Here is a 21133-nt window from a genome sequence, read left to right on the forward strand (position 1 = left end):
ATTTAGTGTTTGCAGCTAGCTTCTGTGTAGTATGAAAACATACTGCCTAGGATATGCAGATATTAGTGATAGTTACCCCTGAGAGATGGGATTATAGTGGTACAGCACTTGCCTAGCATGTACCCTAGAGGTCCTGAGTTAGGTCCCCAGCACTGGAAATAAATACATAAATAAATAAACAAACAAACATGTACGTAAGTTCAATAATGAATATATAGTACTTTAAGAAAACAGGGGGCTGAGGTTGTAGCTCAGTGGTAGAGCACTTGCCTAGCAGGTGTGAGGCACTAGGTTCAATCCTCAGCACTACATAAAAATAAATAAAATAAAGGTATTGTGTCCATCTACAACTGAAAATTTTTTTTTAAAGTTTTCAAAACATAAGAAAATTTAAAAAATTAAAAAAAGAAACAATGCAAAAGCTTTCAAAGTTTTTTGACAGTAACCTAAGTATATGTTAAATCCTGACCCAGAACACACATGCCTTTATGTATTTATAAAATTAAGACAAGAGTTTCATGAAATATTAGTTAACCTTTTTGTACTTATCCTTGATGTTTCTTACTTTTTAAATCCTATTTTATTGAAGAGAAAGAAAGGAAGGAGGGAAAAAAGGAAGGACAGAATTCAGAATTCAGGTATTAGTCAACTGAAATGATTTCATGAACTGTTGAAAACATTTTTTTTTTTTTAACCATACTGGGGATTGAACCCAGGGCCTCACACATGCTAGGCAAATGCTCTACCACTGAGCTATATCCCCAGCCCTTTTTATTTTATTTTTGGACATGGTCTCACTAAGTTGCCAAGATGGGACTTGAACTTGTGACTCTTGCCCCAGCCTCCTGAGTAACAGGGATTACAGGTGTGTGCCAACCAGCCTGGACAAAAAAGACTGATTTTAGTGCATTGATTGCTAGTCTTATATTTCATGAGTCAATGAAATTTAAAAAAAACAAAACAAAACTGGGACTTGATATAAGACTATCCACTATTTATATGGTAAAGTCAGGATATTTTAAGACTTCCAAAGTAGTCATTTCTCTCATCATTGTTCTTTTATTCATTTGTCATGTTACCAATTTGTTTCTATGAATTTTGTGATTCGGGGGTATTCTCACATGAACACATCCCTGGTCTTACCTCAAGCTTCAATTCACCCCCATCTTATAATGTCCCTTTGGCCTCTGTGCTGCCCTCTTCAGGACAGGGGCCTAGCTCGCCTGGCACTTTGGCTTTAGGGTACAGTTAAACTGAAAATATTCCTTGATAGTAGTACAATGAGTTTGCAGGGGTGAGCTTGCTGTTTCTGAGTTGTGGTTTTGGCTAGAGTTATTAATAAAGACTTGGACACTGAGCAGAATACTAAGAATAAGAAAAGGATATGCTTAAAATAGATCTTGTGTACTTCTATGGGGTTACATGGTAATCTGTAAAACCGGGTGGGGAGCCCAGGGCCTCACACGTGCTAGCTGGGCACTCCACCACTGAGCCACATCCCCAGCCCCTAAAAGAATTTTCTGTCGCCTTGAATGCTAACATCCACTTCTCCCTGACTACAACTTATGTTAGAATCATAAACGTGTAGAAAGGCCGGATTCCCACATCTCCACACATTTGCTATCTCCGAGGAAGATTTGTCATTCTGCAAGATGAATCACTCTGAAAAACTTCCCTTTCTTTGTCTTAAGCCATGGCTTTCCTGACAGCCGTAAGTGCATTTCTGCAGGACGTTTAAAGTCTCCTGAGCACCCTCAGACCCCATCAGCTTCTGCTCTTCCCTGACCTCACCCACCCCACCTCCTATTTCCCCAGTAGATTCGCCCCCAGGAGAACCCAGCCCTCTTCAGCTTTCGGAAAACTGAGCTGGGTGTTCCCGAAGAGGACGATCTTTAAGCTGTAAGATGTTTTCTATAATAATAGCTAACATTTTTGTGGGCTTGCCATGTTCTAGAAATTTTGTTACAAGCTTGAAGAACATGATTTCATTTAATTCTTAAAAAAAAAAAAAAAAAAAAAAAACCGTAAGAAACAAAACACCTTCCCTAGTTTGGCTTCTTCTGAGATCTTTGTAACTGCCAGAGGCTTTTTTGTATGGATTTCAGGTTGTACTGAAAGCTGTTGTACTCATTCATCTTACCCCTATTTATTGAGTGATTATTATGTGCCAGACAGTTGTCTGGACACAGACACATAGCAATGACTCTAAAAATCTCCATGTGCTCATGGTGCTTATATTCTGGGGGTTGTAGGAGAACTCTGACGATGACATATGAATACAGAAAACCAATAATGTCAGAGTTAAGGCAGGAAGAAGGACCTGAGAGTAAAGATGGGCAAGTGGTGGGCAAGGTCTTTGATGCACCACCATTCAAGCTGAGACCTGACTGCACGGCAGCAGCAGTGTTTGTAGCATTTGGCAAAAAAGTCTTTTGCTCCTGCTCTAAATGGTTCTCCCCTCTCTGGTTTTTAAAAAGTAGTTTCCCTGTCTCCTCCTTGCTGTCAACCTCAGATAGGGACTTCGCTGAGCCAGATCCAGGGAAGTCAGAGCTGGAAGGGAGGTGGAGCTACAGATGGGGAGTAGAGATAGCAGAGGTCTTAGCTGCAGGCTGTGGGAGCAAGTGTGGACGCGGGGAGACCTGCATCAGGAGTCTCGTGCCTGCGTGTTTATGGGCAGGTGCACTGGGGCCAGTCACCTGCGCGATGGGAGCATCCTGCCCTTTGCAGGGGGTATAGCCAAGAGTTGCTGGTATTGGCATAAGCAGAGGTCCAGGCTGGATCGGAGGGTGATCAGGCAGGATCAAGGGGCTGAGACCACAGAGGATGCTGCTCCTGGAGTTTAGAAAAGGACCTGCTCTCCAGGGAGATGGAGCAGAGCCAGGCTGGGGCTCAGAATCAGAGGCGGTGGCTTAAGAGAGAGCCTTGCTGACGAATGATTAAGGAGGCAAGAGCCTACTGGGAGGGAGAGTCTAGCTTGGGACTTGATGCTGATGCCTTAGCCAGGGAGCCGCAGGGCTCTGTGGCTACCTGTCCTATGCCCATAGAGCATTTTCAGAAGCCACTCTGCAGTACAGTGAATGAAGCGTGCCTCTGTCTTTCCGCCTGGTAAAGTCTGACCGTTTGCATGTGGTTCTTCTGCCTGGGAACCCAGCTGCCAAGAGAAATGTCTTCACTCCCCAGCAGGCAGTTTCCTCTGCCGGCTCCCAGGGTCCTGTTCCATGCTATCATCATTGAGCCTCGTGCTCAGTGCTGGAGTTTGTTAGGGAGGCTGGCCAAGGGTTAGAAGCCTGAGCTCAGGATCTAGAGTCAGACTGTCTAGTTTGACCCTGAATCTCTTTGGGCAAGTTAAGCATCCTCGGTAACTCATCTGTAAAATGTAATTTATTGTAGTACCCTATCGCCTAGGATTCTTGTGAAGATAAAAGTCTCTGGCCCCAGAAGCATTGCTGGTTTTTTTTTTTTTTTTTGTAGCAGGAATTGAACTCAGAGGCACCTACCACTGAGCCACATCCCCAGCCTTTTTTTGTATTTTATTAAAGACAGGGTCTCACTGAGTTGCTTAGTGCCTTGCTAAGTTGCCAAGGCTGACTTTGAACTCGCAATCCTCCTACCTCAGGCTCCCAAGCAGCTGGGATCACAGGCCTGCGTCTGACGTTGCGGTTTTAATATGTTGGTTTCCCTCACTGAACTGCCAGTTCTCCAAGCAGTCCACAGTTTTGTAGTCCCAGGGTTGACACATGGATTCATATATTCATTCAACAAACACTTAGTAATGCCTACTTCCAGGCCCTGCAGGGGTTGCAGCCGCTAAGGACACGGACACAGCCAAGTTGCTGCCCTTTTGGGGGCTGACATTCTGCCGTGGAGACAGACTGTAAGCTAGTGAACACAGATATAAATAATTCAATTTCAGATAGCGATAAGAGCTATAAAGAAAAAATGAGTTGGGGTAACGTGATCCACTGACCTAAGATGTGTGTGTATGTGTGGAAGATCCTCAGACAGAGAAGGCTTTGGCAAGGGTTTCACGTATGAATAATGGTCAGACTCAAGTGGCAGTCTGGGGGAGAGTACTCCAGCGAGAAAGCAGCAAGTGCTGGAGTGACCTTGGTGTGTTCGATGGAGTAAGGTAAGCTGAGGGAGCCAGGAGGAGAGCAGAAGGCGGGAGGCAAGGGAGGGGAAGGAGGACCATCCGGGAATGCACTGGGCAGGAGAGGACCGGGAATGCACTGGGCAGGCTGAGCAGAGCCGTGGGGCCTGGCTGGGAGTTTGGAATCTGTCCCTCTTGCAATGGGAGCCGTAGAGAGTTATCAGCCCAGGAGGGATATATTCCGATGTATGAGTCTTTGCAGTGTGGTGAACTTTGCAAGATTTGGAAGCAGGGGTAAAAGACCAGGAGACAGATGCATCCTGATGGCCTTTGCTGGGAAGGTGGTAATCAGTTTTCAGTTTTAATGATGGCCTTCTGTCACGGGTTGAATAGTGTCCCCCCAATTCATGTCCATCTAGAACCTCACAATCAGATCTTATTTGGAAATAAGGTCTCTGTAGATGTAATAAGCACCTCAAGATGAGATCATCCTGGATTTAGGGTGGGTCCCACACCTAGTGACTGACGTCCTCATAAGGGGAAGGCACAGAGACACGGAGAGGCCACATGGAGATAGAGTGGAGGCGGGAATGATGCAGCCGTAAGCCAAGAAGCATCTGGGGACACCAGAAGCTGGAAGTGGCAAGAAAGGTCCCTTCCCTACAACCTCTGGAAGGAGTTCGACCCTGCGGACGGACACCTTGCTTTTTCCTTAGCCCTACCCCAGAACTATGGGGATACATTTATGTTGCTTTAAGTATCCAGTTTGTGGTGCTTTTGTTACTGTGCCCTCAGGAAACAGAAAATTTGCACTGGGTTGGGGGAACACAGGAGGTGGTCTGAGCAGGATCAATGGCCACTCTGTAGACCTCCCTTTGGCCCTGGAAGCTGATCATACCAGGAACTCGCAGAAGCACCGGGAGTCCAGAGGAGGCCCCTACTGAATGCCTGCTGAATGAACAGATGCTCCTGAGCCTGGGCTGAACCTGGCCTCTGGGTCACTCTGGAACCTCAGCCATAACTGTGATTGGCCACGTGCTGAGCGTGGACAGGGTCACCACCCCTCTGCTGTGTGCCTTCTAAGACCCTCTGGACTGAGAAACCAGATTAAGATCTTTGTTACGATTTCTGTAAGGAGGACAAGTTTCCTGAGCAAGGGACCTGATGCATAGAAGGTGCAGGTTTTAGAATAAGGACTTTGTACCGTTGATTTTTTTTTTTTTTTCTAGGCTCAGAAGTGATGGTTCCTTCCTCCTTTCAGATGTTCATCTGTCCAGTTAGAAGAACCGGAGCTACAGCCCAGGAGCCTCACTCTGGGCCCCAGCAGCAGAGAACAGGCCTGTGGGCACTGTTCTCTTTTGTTCATAGTTGAAAGTGCTGAGACGGGAGAGGAAACAAGAGGCCACTGATATTTAATTGTATCATAATGCTGCCAGAGGCCCACCCACTGTGTTCCTATAAATTTCTTCTGGCCCGTCCTGTGCAGAGAGCACAGGGACAGTGATGGAGCACTTTTTTCCAATTAGATTAATGAACTGCACTCTCCATAAAACCCAGGTCCAAATGGCAGGGCTCTGTGGAGCCTGGGTCTCTCCCAGGAAACCCAGCCCTTTGTCTTGGTGACATAGCACCTGGTTGGGTTTGGACACACAGTAGGAGCTGAATGTTTCTGTAACTGCAATCAGGATCAAAATGGCAATACACATTGTCCAAGACCGAGCATGTTTTTTGACTTATGATTTTTCTACTTTACAATGGTGTGGGACTTTGAATTTTGATTTTTCCTGGGCCAGCAATATATAGTCAGGTATTGTCTTAAGATGCTGGGCAGCGGCAGGCAGCTTCCAACCAGCCACAGGACCACCAGATGATGAGAACATCCCACTTACAATGTTTTTGGCTTTGATGGGGTTATCAGGATGTAACCCCCTTGTCAGCCCAAGAGCATCTCTAGTTTGTTTGACCGTAGGTTCAAAAAGAATCTGATTTTCCTAGGAAATTGATCAGGTGTTTATTACCTGGATGGTATCAGTTTCTTTCTTTCTTCTTCTTTTTTTAATTTTATTTTTTCTTGCCATTTTATTGCTGGAAGCTTGCAGTATTTCCATATCATCCTGCTTTTTCTTCCTAAAAAGAGTCTCTGCTTATATCCAGAGTCTCCACTTATATCTAAATGTTCTTTGCTTTCTAATGCTACCCAAACCCTGCTCCACATACTGTCTTCCTATTCTCCCCACCCCACCTCCACTCTCACCCTTTTTAGTCACTGTGTAGGGGAAAGAATATTCTACTTGGAGCCAAACAGAAGGGAGTTTGAATTTTAGATCTGCTGCATAATAAAGGAGTAATCTGGGAAGCAGCTTAACCACTTTGAAACGCCTTAGAAAGGTCATCCATGGGTAGACAGTGAGTGGTTAGGCCAATGTCCAAGTACTCAAGGGTATGGATTTCTTACCTCTCTTTCTGTATTTCTTGATTCCTGGTCTAATTCTGATTTGCTCCAAAATGAGAATTCTCTCTCTGGGTATCATTCCTACATAATTACCCAGATTTGTGTTTTTCTACTTTTTTGAGCTATATGAGCATTTATCCTTAAGTGATCCACTGATCCCCTCTATCCAATCACCAGCTTAATATTACACCAAAGTATTTCAAACCTTGCGCTTCACCAGTGCAACCATTCGACTCTCCTAACCCATTGTTTCTTTCTTTTCTTTTTCTTTCTTTGTGTTGGGCATCAGACCTAGGGTCCTGGTCATGCTAGGCAAGTACTATACCACTGAGCTACATCCCCAGCCCAAATCATTGTTTCTTGACTCAACCCTCTTTGATCTGATATTTCCTGTTAGCTATTGTCATTGATTTAAGTTTAAATTTATTTTTTAAACTGATACATAAAAGGTATCAATTTCTATGTCATATTTTTTCTCGTAATTGATCTGCCGCCTAATGTTGATTTTTTTTTTTTAATCGAGCACTTTATATTGTTAATAAAGGAAGTACAGAATAAGAGTCAAAGCAGCTGTATTTGCTGTTGGCATGACCATTATAGCACCACATTCACAGGAACAAAAGTTTAGAAATAATAGGATGACTTTTTTCCCTCCAGCTACTGGTGAGAACCTATTCTGTAAAGCAGATGTTTGAAGGTTTGATAATTATGGAAGCTTATTTCTCATAGAAATAAATATATTCTCCAGCTTGGGCAGGGGTATATAACATTACTCTTGGACATTTCATTGATTCATCTATTGACAAATGAAACATCATATATATTTATGATGTACTACATGGTGTTTTTGGGTGGTACTGGGGATTGAACTCAGGGGCACTGGACCATTGAGCCACATCCCCAGTCCTATTTTGTATTTTTAATTAGGGACAGAGTCTCACTAAGTTGCTTAGCACCTCACTTTTGCTAAGGCTGGCTTTGAACTCACCATCCCCATGTCTCAGCCTCCTGACCCACTTATAGGTATGCACCACCACGTACGGTTCTACTGGGTATTTTTATACATACATATTATGGCATGATTTAAAACAAAATTAATTAACTGTTTTGTTCTTTGTGGTGCTGGGGATCAAACCAAAGTCCTCATGAAAGCGCCTAACCCACACCTCCAGCCCACCTGGGAGAACAAGTAAATGAAGCTAATTATCATATCCATCTTAGATGAGACAGACATATTTTCTTAAACATGCTTGGGTGCATTCATGGATTGCGGGGAATTTAGACACCCTGTTTTCTGATTTAGCATCTTTTGCCACACTCCTTGCTTGTACAGAATCTAGCTGGTGATGAATAAAGAAAGATGATAAAAAGTTTTGTGCAGTGGCAGTATCGTAGCCAATGAGGTTTATCTGAGGCGTGATTATTGCTAATTGAAAACTTTTCCCAATACCCCACCGTGAGGACTTGCAATATTAAAAAAAGAAAGAAAGAAAGATGATAAAGGGGAAAAAGAAAAGAGAAGAAAAAATAAAAAACAACGAAACAGCACAAAAAAGACACAAATGAACAAGTTAGCAATACCAAACAATCTTTCCCCGTAGGAAGTAATTTTGTATATAAAACGTATGAGGCAGGCAGGAAGAGAAAAAAGTCTGCTGAGATGAGACCTTCTCAGCCGGAAGGAGGGTGAGATTGGTGAGACGTGCCCCCGGTGTGAAAAATTCAAGAGGACACACCAAAACTCACATAATATTTTAAAATATCAGATTAATACAAAATCCTCCTAATGAACAAATATCGAGATATTGAAGATAGGACCTGACCCTGCACTGGCCATCTCAACCTCACTTGCTTCCCTCTAATCCTCAGTCATGACCTTGAGTAACCAAGAGTAAGTTCGTGAGGATCTCAAAAGGAAAAATTGCTAGTTCCTCTAAACCTGGATTTGCTTTGGGCTTGAATTCAAACTCCATTATAACCTTCTCTGTGACCTCAGGCAAACAGCTTCACCTCTCTGAACTTCCTTTTGTAAAACAGAAAATGCTTTTGCTTTCAGAGCTTTTGGGTGATTTGAAAATGATGCCTTGTGAGGCACTGGGTGCTTAGCGACACCCAATAAACAACAGGTTTAAATAGTTCATGATTATTCACAGCAAATTAAGATCCTCAGGAGATATAACCAGGTCCAACCTAAGTGCATCACGCATCGGTCAGAGTTAACAGGGCTTCGTTGCAAGTTCACAGGTTGTATCAGAGTACAGCTCTTCTGCCTGGGCTTTGAACACTCGTACATCCGCTCAACAGCTAAGTAACCCACTTCCTGTTTAGTCATAGCTCCTTGCCTCCGCCTCGCTCTGGGCTGGCAGCAAGTTGCCCCAGTCATTCTGAGTTTCTTTAAGGCACTGCTTCAGATGGACGGCATGTCACCTCATCGTCATTGACACTGTCTGCAGCCTCCCATGCTCCGTGGAGATGGGTTCATGCTCCTATCACGAAAGACTGAAGCTAAGACAGGCAGAGTGGAAATCACAGGAGGGGGACATGGGTACCCAGCTAGTCTTGGATACAGAAAACTGGAAAGCATCTCATTTGTTCTCTAAAGCTGTCCCAGGCAGATGGAAGCAGTAGTTTAGGCTGCTTTTCTTCTAATCGGATCAGAGCTATGGAGACCAGAAAGCTGAGCCCTCGCTTCAATTCTTCTTCTCCCTGGTTCTGTGAATGTGAAATGAGATGGGGGAAATGACAGAAGACCGTCGCTAAGATAACTTATTAGACTTTGGGAGTCTTAGTCATCATCGATCTTCGTTAGTGTCTGAATATTCATCAGGAACCCGCTGCTCAGAGAGGGGGGTTGTGAGCTGCGGGGGGCTTGGCACATCTGGCTGCATCCATGAGCGCTCTTTGGAGTTAAGCTCTGCTTGGCCACTTAATCAGTCCACAGGAACTTATTGAACTGGGTGCGAAATGGTACTGAAGAACAGGAGAATGGGATTTTTGTCTCCGAAGCGTTGATGGTTTAGTTGGGTAGAATTGCGGGGATCCCGAGAGGAGCCTTAGTTTCCCGCTTCTGCTGTTTTTCCGTGTTCTCCTATTTCTGTCCCAGCAATATGGCTGGCTTCTCCTGGGTTAAGAACCTCTGAGGCCCAGCAGGTGCAGGGCGCACACCTGTAATCCCAGCTGCTTGGGAGGGAGCGGCTGGAGGATCTGGAGTTCAAAGCCAGCCTCAGCAAATTAGTGAGACCCTGAGCAACTCAGTGAGACCCTGTCTCTAAGGAAAAATATTAAAAAGGGCTGGGGTTGTGGCTCAGTGGTGAAGCGCCCCTGGGTTCAATCCCCAGTACCAAAAATAAATAAATAAATAATAAAATAAAAAACAATGACTACGTGTAAAGCCATATGTGGCCCAGTCCGATCCGTGTCATTGCTAATCTTCATGAACCACCTCATGTGGCGGGTAGAGTATTGAGTGGGCATTCCACGGACGGTAGCAAAAGATAAAGATGGGCCCCCAGAACAAACAGCAGCAGCTTGTCTTTGTTTACAATTTATTTTTCCCTATTGTGGATCCCCCCCCCCCCATTCATTTGATTTTTAAAAATTTATTGCATTAGGACTGGGGTGTAGCTCAGTGGTAGAGCTTTTGCCTAGCATGTGCAAGTCTCTGGCTTCCATCCCCAGCACCAAAATAAATAAATAAAAATATTGCACTAAAATGATATTTGTCTAAAGGTCTGAGATTTTTGGTGTCTCCTTAAATTTTGCACCCGAGGTGAGTATTTCCATCTTTCTCCCTAATCCTGTCTCTTGTCTATTACAAAAGGCCATCGCAGGTCGCCTTTCTAATAGATTACTAATGATCCTGTCTCCTGGGTGGCTTCTGATTGCCCAAGAACTAAAACCCAGCCCTGTGGCTTGGTGTTCCAGTCTCTTCACCACTGGTCCCTAAACAACTCACGAGGGCATCTGCCCAGTCTGGTCCTGTTCCTTCCTTTCCTTTCTCACCCAGCCTCTTCAAGAGTGTAACCCTGGCTGGGGTTGGGGTTGGGGTTGGGTTGTGGCTCAGTGGTAGAGCGCTTGCCTAGCATGTGTGAGGCACTGGGTTCGATTCTTAGCACCACATAGAAATAAATAAAATAAAGGTTCATCAACAGCTAAAAAAAAAAAAAAAAAAAAAAAAAAGTGCAACCTGGCTCACACTGTAACTGCTGCCCGGATTGTAGCCTGTCCCCAAATCTCTTCACCAAAGTGGCCCTGCTAAGCTCTTGTTCCATTCAGATACCCGCTCCTGGCAGGGCTCCCCCCAGTCACCCTTAATTGCTCTGTTTCCCCAGAGGACACTGTTTCCACTCACTTCTCCTGTCAGTCAATGCGCTCGCTTGCTCGCTGGCTCGCTGAATGTGATTTATCTGTTTACCTTTGTCCTCAGTTCCACTGCCCGCTCCTGGAGGAGAGCAACAGGGCTTTTCGTGGCAAATGAATACAGTTTGCTATAGTGAAAAAAAGCAGCAGCTACAAAATAACCCATTAAAAAACAAAAGCATGGCCGAGAGGACTCTGGTCTTACAGCCAGGAGATCCTCGGTTCGAGTTTTAGTCCAGTCAGGATCCGACTTTGCGACGATGTCATTATTTTTAGATTTTTTTTTGCTGTGGAAACTTCAAATGAAAGCAAAAGAGACCAGTCAACTCACCGGTCAATCTTGTTTCTGGTAAAACTGTTCCCCTTACCAGAAGTGTGGGGGCACACCTGTCATCCCAGAGACTCTGGAGGGTTGAGGCAGGAGGATGGCAAATTAGAGGCCAGCCTCAGCAATTTAGAGAGACCCTTTCTCAAAAAGTAAAAAGATCTGGGGTTATAGCTCTGTGGTAAAGTACACTAGGGTTCAATCTCCAGTAGCAAAAAACCAAACCAAAACAAACAAACAAAAAAAACAACCTGCCCCCTTTTTGCCCCCTGGATTATTTTGAAGCAAATCCTAGGCACCGGGTACCACTTCATCTATTATTAGTTCAATAAGAACATGACGATTTTAATTGATCGCAAACTCAACACGATACGTGTGCAAAGAAGAGGTCACCATGAACTCAGATCATGGGGAAGCCCTTTGAAGCAAATCACAGAAGACAGATGTGGATTTTGGCAGCAGAAGTTTGTAACTGGGAAGCTGCAGTCATGTGTGTCAGCAGATTATCAGCAGATTGTTTTAGTGGGAAAGGGGGTGGGGCAGGGAGAGCGAATGGGAAGGGAAACCGGGGCCTGGAACAGTAGGGCGGCTTTTTGGGTGAAGAGAGACTCTGGTAACCTTTTAGTTTTATGTAACAACGTGTGTTTTGAAGAGTTGCATTCACAATTGTGATGTGGGCTGAGGACAGTAGTACTACTTACGTAACGCCCTTCAGCTCTGGCTTTCCAAGCACTTTCCTTGTTAACTAATTTCTCCTTGAACAGCCGGAGAAATTGTGACAGGCACATTTAAAGAAACTGGTCCCTGCTCCAGCTACCAGGCTCTAGTGGGGGAGAAATGAGAACTCAAGTTGTCCATGCACAGCGCTATACCAGGGTGACCTGGCATTTCTTCCCACTGGGCTTAATCCTTATTATGAATAACAGAGAGGAGCTTTGTTAGGCAGGGAGTGGATTTCTGCTGCTGGGAGAATTAGCTGCAATCTTATTCAGAAGGTGCCTTCTGATGCAACAAGGTCTTTTGAACTGTGCATAAATAAGGGCCTTTGTTCGGGCATTTGGAGCATAAGGCTTAAGTTGCTCCGAAGTTCCAATCAGACTCCAGGTATCTTTGGCTGATTTTGGTTTTTTTTTCCTTCCCTTTTCCCCCTCCAAATTGTTTTAGTTTCTGCCTCTTCAGCACTTCCCAAAACTAGGACATAACCAACCCTTTAACTGGAGACTTTTCTGCTTGGAGAGGGAAGAAATTCCTTTGTACCTAAAGAAATGAAATGGAAAATGAAAATATATGCAAGCTCAGCCAGGATAACCGACAGAAATAGAGTTCTTAGGGATATGGTAAAGAAATAACTTTGTTTCTGATTAAAATTTATTTATATTTTTAAAAAATATTTGATCTAACTGGGTGTGGTGGTGCATGCTTGTAATCCCAGCAGCTTGGGAGGCTGAGGCAGAAGGATCACAAGTTAGAGGCCAGCCTCAGCAACTTAGTGAGATCCTGTCTCAGAATAAAAAGTGAAAGGGGCTGGGGAGGTGGCTTGGTTGTATAACACCCCTGAGTTATATCCCCAGTACTGAAACACACACACATACAGACACACACAATCTGTAGCCTGCAGCAAAGGTTTTTGTTTTCCTGAGGTTTTTAACTGGGATCCTAGCTAGCACATTGCTTTTCTGTCAAGGCATACTTAAAATGAATTTGGCAGCTTAATCCAGGTTTTACGTTTGCTTTTGTCCCCTTCGTCTACATGTGTCACTGGGCATGTGGATGTCTGTGGATCTTCTACCCAGAGAAAGGTGATTTTATCATAAGGAATTGGCTCTCAGAATGCAACAGCTTCCAAGAAGTTTTTTTTTTTTTTTTTAAAAAGGACCGTGGGTCAGCTCCGTGGTAGAGCACTAGTCTAGCATGCACAAGGCCTGGGGTTCAATCCCCAGCACCCAAAGAAAAGAAAACAAAAAGAACTGGGCAGCTTTCCTGACTTGCAGGAGAGGGTAGTGACCTCTGCCCTGGGGTGTGGGAAGCCCACGGAGGGCCTGGTTCGGGAACCTGCCCTCGTGGTGCTGCATGCATTACTCTGCTCTCCACCCTCATTCATCTCAGCTGCATTTCTACCCTCATTGGGTCTTTCTAGAACCACTGGGCCATTCCATTCTCTCTTTTTCATGGCCCTGTGCTTCTAGTCCATCCTGAGAGCTATTTTCTGGCACAAAGTCTTTTGTCTCCATCCAGTTTATCATATTTTGTCACCAGCCTGAATCCCCAAATTATTGATAAGCCTGTTGTCCTATCAGCTCTGGTTGCTTCACGTGCCATAACCGCAAGCTTCCAGTTGTGGACGACCCTGTTATTTCCCGCCAAGGGAACTCCAGACTGGCTCCCCCTGGTTCCAAGGCCTTGCTGACACTCTGGATTACCTCGGCGTCATTATAATGATAACAAACACACCCACTGACGCCATGACAGATCTGACCCTGCCCAAATTAGGGAAGAAAAGATGGCACCCTGATTCCTGGAGACTACCTCCCTTTTCTCTGAAGAACTCTGATGACAGCTTGTTACCATGCAGCCTTATCACCCAGTCCTAAAACCCAGGCCCCAGGCCTGCCTGGTAGAAGGTGCCTTTAGCGCATGAGCCGTCCTTCTCTATTCCTTGGCCATTGAACAAAACTTCCTGCCTGCTAGAGCTGTTTGGTTGCTTACAAATGGCAGGAGGTAGGAGAAGCAGCTACCTAGCCAGAGACGTTGCCTAAGCTGCCCAGGCAGGTGCGTCAATCTTCAAAGCACTTATTGCTCTGTTCCCTATTCAGTGCCTGACATTTTGTCTCTTTGCTCTTCCTCCCTGTCACCTGTGCATTGTCACCCAAGCAATTAAGACCATTCAGTTGCACTTATTTAATTTGCATGGGCTTTCCAAGGGGTGAGAGAGCAAAGTCCCTTGTCTTGTGTTTTCTCCTCCACTTTGGAAAGTCTCTGCTTTTGGAAAAAGTTAAAAGTGACCCAGGGAAGGGCTTTTGGTGATGCTGATACACACATCCCTTTAAAACCTCAGCTCAGGCGTTGTCCATGTAACCTGGAATTTGTCAGCTTGTCATGTTCTCATCACTCATTTTGGAGCCTTGTTGAGGTTATTTGTTAAACTGCCATTAAAATGAGCATAAGACGGGCTGCGGAGATAGCTCAGCTGGTAGAATGCTTGCCTTGCAAGGCCCTGAGTTCGATCCCCAGTACTGCCCAAAAAAAAAAAAAATGTGTAACACTTTCTTTTAAAGGGGAAAAAAATGTAAATGTAATATGCACATTCCCCTATGTTTTATTGGCAGATAGCAAAAAAACAACAAAAAAAACCCTTCTGTCTTTACTTTGACATCTAGCCTTGTTGTGGATATTTGGTTGTACAAGAACATCAATCCTATAATCTAGACATCAGGGAGAATTAAAACTCAACAATTTTCTCTGGGGATGGGGAGTAGGAACAATAAAATAATTATGTACAACTAGTTGCTAAAATAATCAAATAGGAAAGCTAATGCATCTCTTTTTAAAAGAATAATCCTTTGCTGGGGTGGTGGCACACACCTGTAATCCCAGTGGCTTGGGAGGCTGAGGCAGGAGGATAGGGAGTTCAAAGCCAGCCTCAACAAAAGTGAAGTGTTAAGCAACTCAGTGAGACTGTCTCTAAATAAAATACAAAATAGGGCTGGGGATATGGCTCAGTGGTCATGTGCCCCTGAATAAAATCCCTGGTCCCCCCCCCCATCCCAAATAAAAAGAAAGGTTAATCCTTTGGTAGGTCTTTCACAATTGGTGCTAAAATGATGTTAGAAAACAAACTTTTGGGCTGTGTGTGTAGTGCAGTGGTAGAACACTTGTTTCGTAAAAACAAGGATCTGTGTCACAAAACAACCAATAAGCTACTGTATTCTCTGTTGGCCCAGGTTTTGCTTACCTGTTTCTCTTTCTAGAGATGAGATTAGTGTGGTAGTTGGGGATCGCTAAGAGCTAAACAAATTAAGTCACACACAGTGGCACTCACATCTCCAGCACACCCAACTAAAGTCGCACTTCAAACAGGGTGCATTGTCCCACACCTGTAATCCCAGCTACCCCGGAGGCTGAGGCAGAAGGATCACAAGTTTGAGGCCAGCCTTGGCAATTTAGTGAGACCAGGGATGTGGCTCAGTGGTAAAGCATCCCTGGTTCAATCCCCAGCAGTGGGGTGCAAAGGGGGAAATCACACCTCATATTTGCTTTCATGACTGAGAAGTAAATTTAGAATCTGTTTCCTCATTTGTGTGGTATATATATATTTTTTAAATTGGCTACTTTAGCTGTTTGAATAGGAGCATGTGTTTTCTTGCCTTTGCTGCCCATTAGGTGTTTAAGAAGGAAGTAGCCAGCTGAGAGGTGGTGGAGGCCACGCCATGCCTGTCTTCCTCAGGCCAAAGGCTGCAAAGGAGACTTTTAAAAAAATTTGTGGTGGTGCTAGGGATGGAACCCAGGGCTCCGCGGGTGCTAGGCCAGTGCTCTACCATGGGCTGCTCTACAGTCTGGAGACTTCCTAAAAAGTTGTGGTAAAACACACGCGACATGAACATGAACCATGAAGGCCATTTTTAAGTCCGCCATTTACTGGCATTAAAGGCTTTCACCATGTTGCACGCCGGCATCCTGATCCATTTTCAGCACTTTCTCCTCGTCCCGCACAGAGCTGTGCCCACTCCAGGATCAGGCCCAGGGCCCCTCCCCTCTGCTCCCCTCTCCCCAGGAGTTCTCCGGGTCCCAGGTCCCAGGTCCCAGGAGCTCATTAGTGGAATCACCCAGGTGCCCCACTGGCTGACCTTCCTCCACTTAGCACAGTGCTTTCCACTTTCCTCCATGTGGGAGTGTGTTCAGGATTTTCTTTTTAAGCTTGAATCATGTTCCTTTTTATGTATATACTGCATTTCGTTTATCCATTCATCTGCTGATAGATGCTCAGGAGACACCTGTTTTCTATTTTTTCAGTGCTGGGGGTTGAACCCAGGGTCCCACGTGCTACAGAAGCCCTTTGCCATTGAGCTATGCCCCTCTCCCTCCCACCCTTTTAGAAAAAAAATTATTGAGACAGGGCCTCACCAAGCTGCCCAGGCTGGCCTTGAACTTTCGATCTGATCCTCCTGCCTCAGCCTCCTGAGTAGCTGGGATTACAAGTGTGTAGCACTGCACCTGGAGCAGAGGCGACTTTAAAAATTTTATTTTTAAGGGGACTGGGGGGTATAGAGCTCTTCCTTAGGATATACTAGGCCCTAGTATATCCCAGTCCCCAGTACTGAAAGGGGAAAAAAAAATTGGCCATCGAAAAGTCTGTTTTCTAATTTCCTGCTATTCTTTGGTTCTGAAGCCAGTCTGAAGCCCTTGTGTGGTGCCAGCTCAGTTGGTAGAGCACCTGCCTCGCAAGCACAAGGCCCTGGGTTCAATCCCCAGCATCGCAAAAAAAAAAAAAAAAGAATGCAGCGATGGATGAGTTCACCTAGCTTTCAGGGAACTTCTCTTCTGGTGGGGCCGACAGACAAGAAAATTGGCAACCAACCTTGGCTTGGTGGGTGGTCACCCAAGCAGAAGGCCCAGGAGGACCCGTCTCTGCAGGTGGGCAGGGGAGTCTGAGAAAGGAGGCAGTTGCTCATGTACTAAGTTCTCTTACCTCAAAGGCTAGAAATAGGTGTGTGCAGGATTTTTTTTTTTTTTTTTTTTTTTCAAGATAGTGAGGGTCTCGCTATGTTATCCAAGCTGGCCTTCAACTCCTGGCCCACCTCAGCCTTCCAGGTAGCCGGGAGTACACACACACAGTGCCTGTCCAAGTGTGACTCAATTTAAAAGGCTGTGTACCCGAAAGACTCTGGAGCTGTGCTGCCGTCTCTCCACACCGCCTCCTGTCAGTTCTTCTCAGGGCTTACTGTAGAAGACTTCTCCACCCAAAACCACATAGCACAAGTTTCCTAACTCATTCGTCTATAAACACACAGGCGCGTGTGTGTGATGTGGGCCAACTTTTAAGCAGTATTCTCATCCACAGTATAGTACTTAAATTCTCAAAATCTGTTATATTCCCATTTGTACATACAGGGAAATGGTAGAATATAATTAACTTGTGGTGGAAGAAGAGTGTGGGATCTGAACGCCTGACATTTAGCCAGCTGCTCTTCTGTCTGTGTTTCTTGTTGCTCTGTATATGATATTGTACAAAATTGCTTGGCAATTTTCCATGTGTTGGACACCACGGGACACTGGGAAGGTCCTCAGGACAGGGGACTGATTTGTGTGGTTTATTATTGACTAGAATGGTAGAATCTATGTGCATTTGGAGGGTCGTAGACACACCGAAGACAGTATGAGGCATCTGGCTCCCCCTTAACTTGAAAGAACAGACGAATGCCCATATTGGCCACTCGAGAGTTTCAAAGACAGCTAAAGGATGCGTCTTGCTTTCTAGATACTCCGTCTCTGTAGCCTAAATTGCCTCTGTTACGTTCTGCTCTCCAGTCTGTGTATTTGTCCCTAGTTAGATCATCATCGGTGGCATGTTTGTTTTGGTAATCTCCAGCTCTTCGTAACATCTGGTGATCGTCTGCTTTGAAGAAACCGACAGAAGAGCAGCAACAGAGGAAAAGGCATTTGCTCCCGGCCTTTGCAGACATGTCCTTTGATGTCCATGGAGGCGGACTCTTCTTTACCTTTTCAATCTTGAGCCCTAATTTCTTACTCTATTTGAATCTGAGTCCAAAAGAATCTACTATCCCCCTCCCACCCACTCCCAATGGGGATTGAACACAGTGGAGTCTTACCACTGAGCTAAGTTCCTAGCTGTTTGTTTTGAGACAGGTTCTCACTAAGTGACTGAAGCTGGCCTGGAATCTGTAATCCTCCTGCCTCGGACTACCAAATTGCTGGGATGGCAGGTGTGCACCCCCACATCCAGCTGGGTCTGAAAGAATCTGAATTCCCTTTAGTCATTTCAATGACTGTCTTTTTGCAAATCATACCCTCATATCATAGCTCCAGCCTTAGACTCCTTCCAGTCTTCAACAGTATTCAGGATAATTGTACTTGAATATCCTACAGCACCTTAAAGTCCTCCAAAACCACAATTTATTGCAACCTCCTCTCCCAAACCTGCTCCTGCTGCTTGACCCTTATCTCCCTTCAGGACATCACTGTCTTCTGAGTCGCTAAGACCAGAAGAAAATAGAAGCTCTGACCCTATCCTTTCCCACCACCAATTAGAAACTAAGTACAACTGTCCCTCCTTATCCATAGGTGGTATTCTTCAAGATCCCCAGTGCATGCCTGAAACCACAGGTAGTGCAGAATTCCATGTATCCTACATATTTTCCTGTACACACATACCTATCATTAAGTTTAATTTATAAATTAGGCACAGTAAGGGATAAACAACAACATGTAATAATAATAGAGAACAGGTATAACCTTCTGCTGTAATAACATTGCCAGTGTCACTTCTCTTGTTCTTTGGAGCCATTAAGTAAAATAAAGTTTACTAAACAAGCATTGCAATACCGGGACGACTGATCTGTCTTAGGTTGCCAAGTGACCAATAGGTGGATGGTATATACAGCATGGATACACTGGACGGAGGGATATTCATGCCTTCTTGCCCTTACACTGTCAAATCTCTGATTGATTCCTCTAAAGGTCCCAGATATTATCACCTCGACTCACCATTTTTCTTTCTACTGAAGCCTTCCCTTTCCTTTCCTCCACCTCAGGCTGACCTTGGCTCCTGTAGTTTTTTTTTATTTTTTTTAATTTTTTTAAATACTTTTAGATGTTGATAGACCTTTATTTTATTCATTTATTTTTATGTGGTACTGAGCATTGAACCCAGGGTTTCACACATGCTAGGCAAGCGCTCTACCACTAAGCCATAACTCCAGCCCCCTGTAGTTTTAAACAACTTTATTGAAAGATAATTTGCATATCATGAACTCACCCATTTTAGCTGTACTGATGAGTTTCATTAAATCCATACAAATCCATATATATGTGCAACCATCATCACAATCCAGTTTTAGGACATCTCATTAGCCCTCATTGTAGCTAGTTCCTGTTCTCACCCCAACCCCAAGCCTCCAGTGGTCTTCTTTATATCTATAGTTTTATTTTTTCAGTAATTTTATTTTTTAAAAAATCATATAATTGGACTGGGGTTGTGGCTCAGTGGTAGAGTGCTAGCCTAGCACATGTGAGGCACTGGGTTCAATCTTCAGCACCACATAAAAATAAGTAAATAAAGGTCTACAAAACTTTTTTTAAAAATCATTTAATAAGCAGTCATTTGAGTCTGACTTCCTTTAGTCCACACAATGTTTTTATATTCACCCACATTGCTAAATGTATCAGTAATGGGTTCTTTTTTATAGCTAAGTAGTATTCTGTTGTATGGATATACCACAGTTTGTTTGCCCAATCATCTGTTGATGGCTATTTGGGTTGTTTCCAGCTTGGGGCTCTTGTGAATGGAGATTCTATGATCTTTTGCAAGTCTTGGCGTGGATGGATATTTTTCTTTTCTTGGTTAGAATTGCTGGGTCTTGTGTTAAATGTACATTTAACTTTTAGAGAAACTTCCACAACTATTTTCCAAAGTAGCTGTTGCATTTGTAGATTCTGACCAGCATTGTATGAGAGCTTTGGCTTTTCCGCATCCTTGCCAGTACTTGGTATTTTCTGTCTGATGATTGTTCTAACAGTGTGTGGTTGCATCTCACTGTGGTTTTAAGTTCCTCATTTCCTGTACTCTTTAAGACTGACTGGCTGCTTTCAATTATAGATGTATTGTACTTTTTTTTTTTTTTTTTTTAATCTGTGGAGATATCTATTTATCTTCTGATAATCTGGGAGTTGGTCTAAGCAGCTGATGGAGCACTGTGCCATTGGGTAGGGGATATGGTAAGGATTTAGGGTTTGTTGAAAGAATAAGCAAACTGAAACAATAATGAGCGACCAATCCTTACATATTTTCGGTAACAGAAAACACTGATAAAGTGATTCCAGAGATGATATAAAAGTCTAATCATTTCTCCTGAACAAACTCTTTGCCAAAGTTTCTCAGAAGTTGTAAACTTGGCTGGGAATATAACTCAGTGGTAGAGTGCTTGCCACGTGCATGAGGTCCTGTGTTCAATTCCTGGCACCACACACGCACACACACAAAGTTATAAACTTGACAGAATTAAATTTTACTTTCCCCCCCACCCTTTGCTTTGTTCGCACATGGTGAGAGGCAAATGAATACAATAGAGACAGAACAGGAGGTGGAAAGAACCTCTCTCTCACTGACTAAGTGCTTGTGGAATAGCTCGGGATAGAGCCATGTGGGTTTTGGGTTACCCTGTGGTTCCAGGTGTGGGGGATTCCACCCACATTGTGACTTCCTGCTGCCTCTCTAGTCCCAGCCCCCATCTCTATCCATGACAGAAGGGGGTCCACTAACATTTCCTGTAAAGGGCCAGAGAGTAAATATTTCAGACTCTGTGGGCCAAGAGACAATATGAATGATACCGTGTAGGTGTTTATGTAATGAGAGACAAAACAAGCATCCATGCTTTTATTGAAATTCAAGACATAATCATAATAATTGAGTACAGTTTTCAGTAATACAGGTCTACTAATGAGAAGAGTGGGATTCTTTTGGGGAAGATAACATTTCTTGTAATTGGAAGTTCAAAGTTAGTGTCTCCTATCATCTTGGTAGAAATGTAGGCCCATTCTCCTTCAGAGCCTCGCTGGAACAGAGGACCTGCCTTCCTGAGAATTCACCAGCATGTGTTGTCTGGATTTTCCTTTATAATGTTGGAGAACTTTTCACAGGAGGAAGCAGGTCAGGAGTATAGGCTGTGGGGCC

The 21133-nt window shown here is 44.2% G+C and overlaps 1 protein-coding gene and 1 pseudogene across 2 annotated transcripts in view; both read left to right on the forward strand.

Moving 5' to 3' along the window:
- Pitpnc1 (phosphatidylinositol transfer protein cytoplasmic 1) overlaps positions 1-21133 on the forward strand; it is a 246357-nt gene that overhangs the window by 31380 nt on the left and 193844 nt on the right. The window lies entirely within an intron of this gene.
- Positions 7912-8025, forward strand: LOC124981608 (uncharacterized; annotated as a pseudogene).

The sequence above is a fragment of the Sciurus carolinensis genome, chromosome 3, assembly GCF_902686445.1.
Source record: "Sciurus carolinensis chromosome 3, mSciCar1.2, whole genome shotgun sequence".
NCBI classification, from domain to species: domain Eukaryota; kingdom Metazoa; phylum Chordata; class Mammalia; order Rodentia; family Sciuridae; genus Sciurus; species Sciurus carolinensis.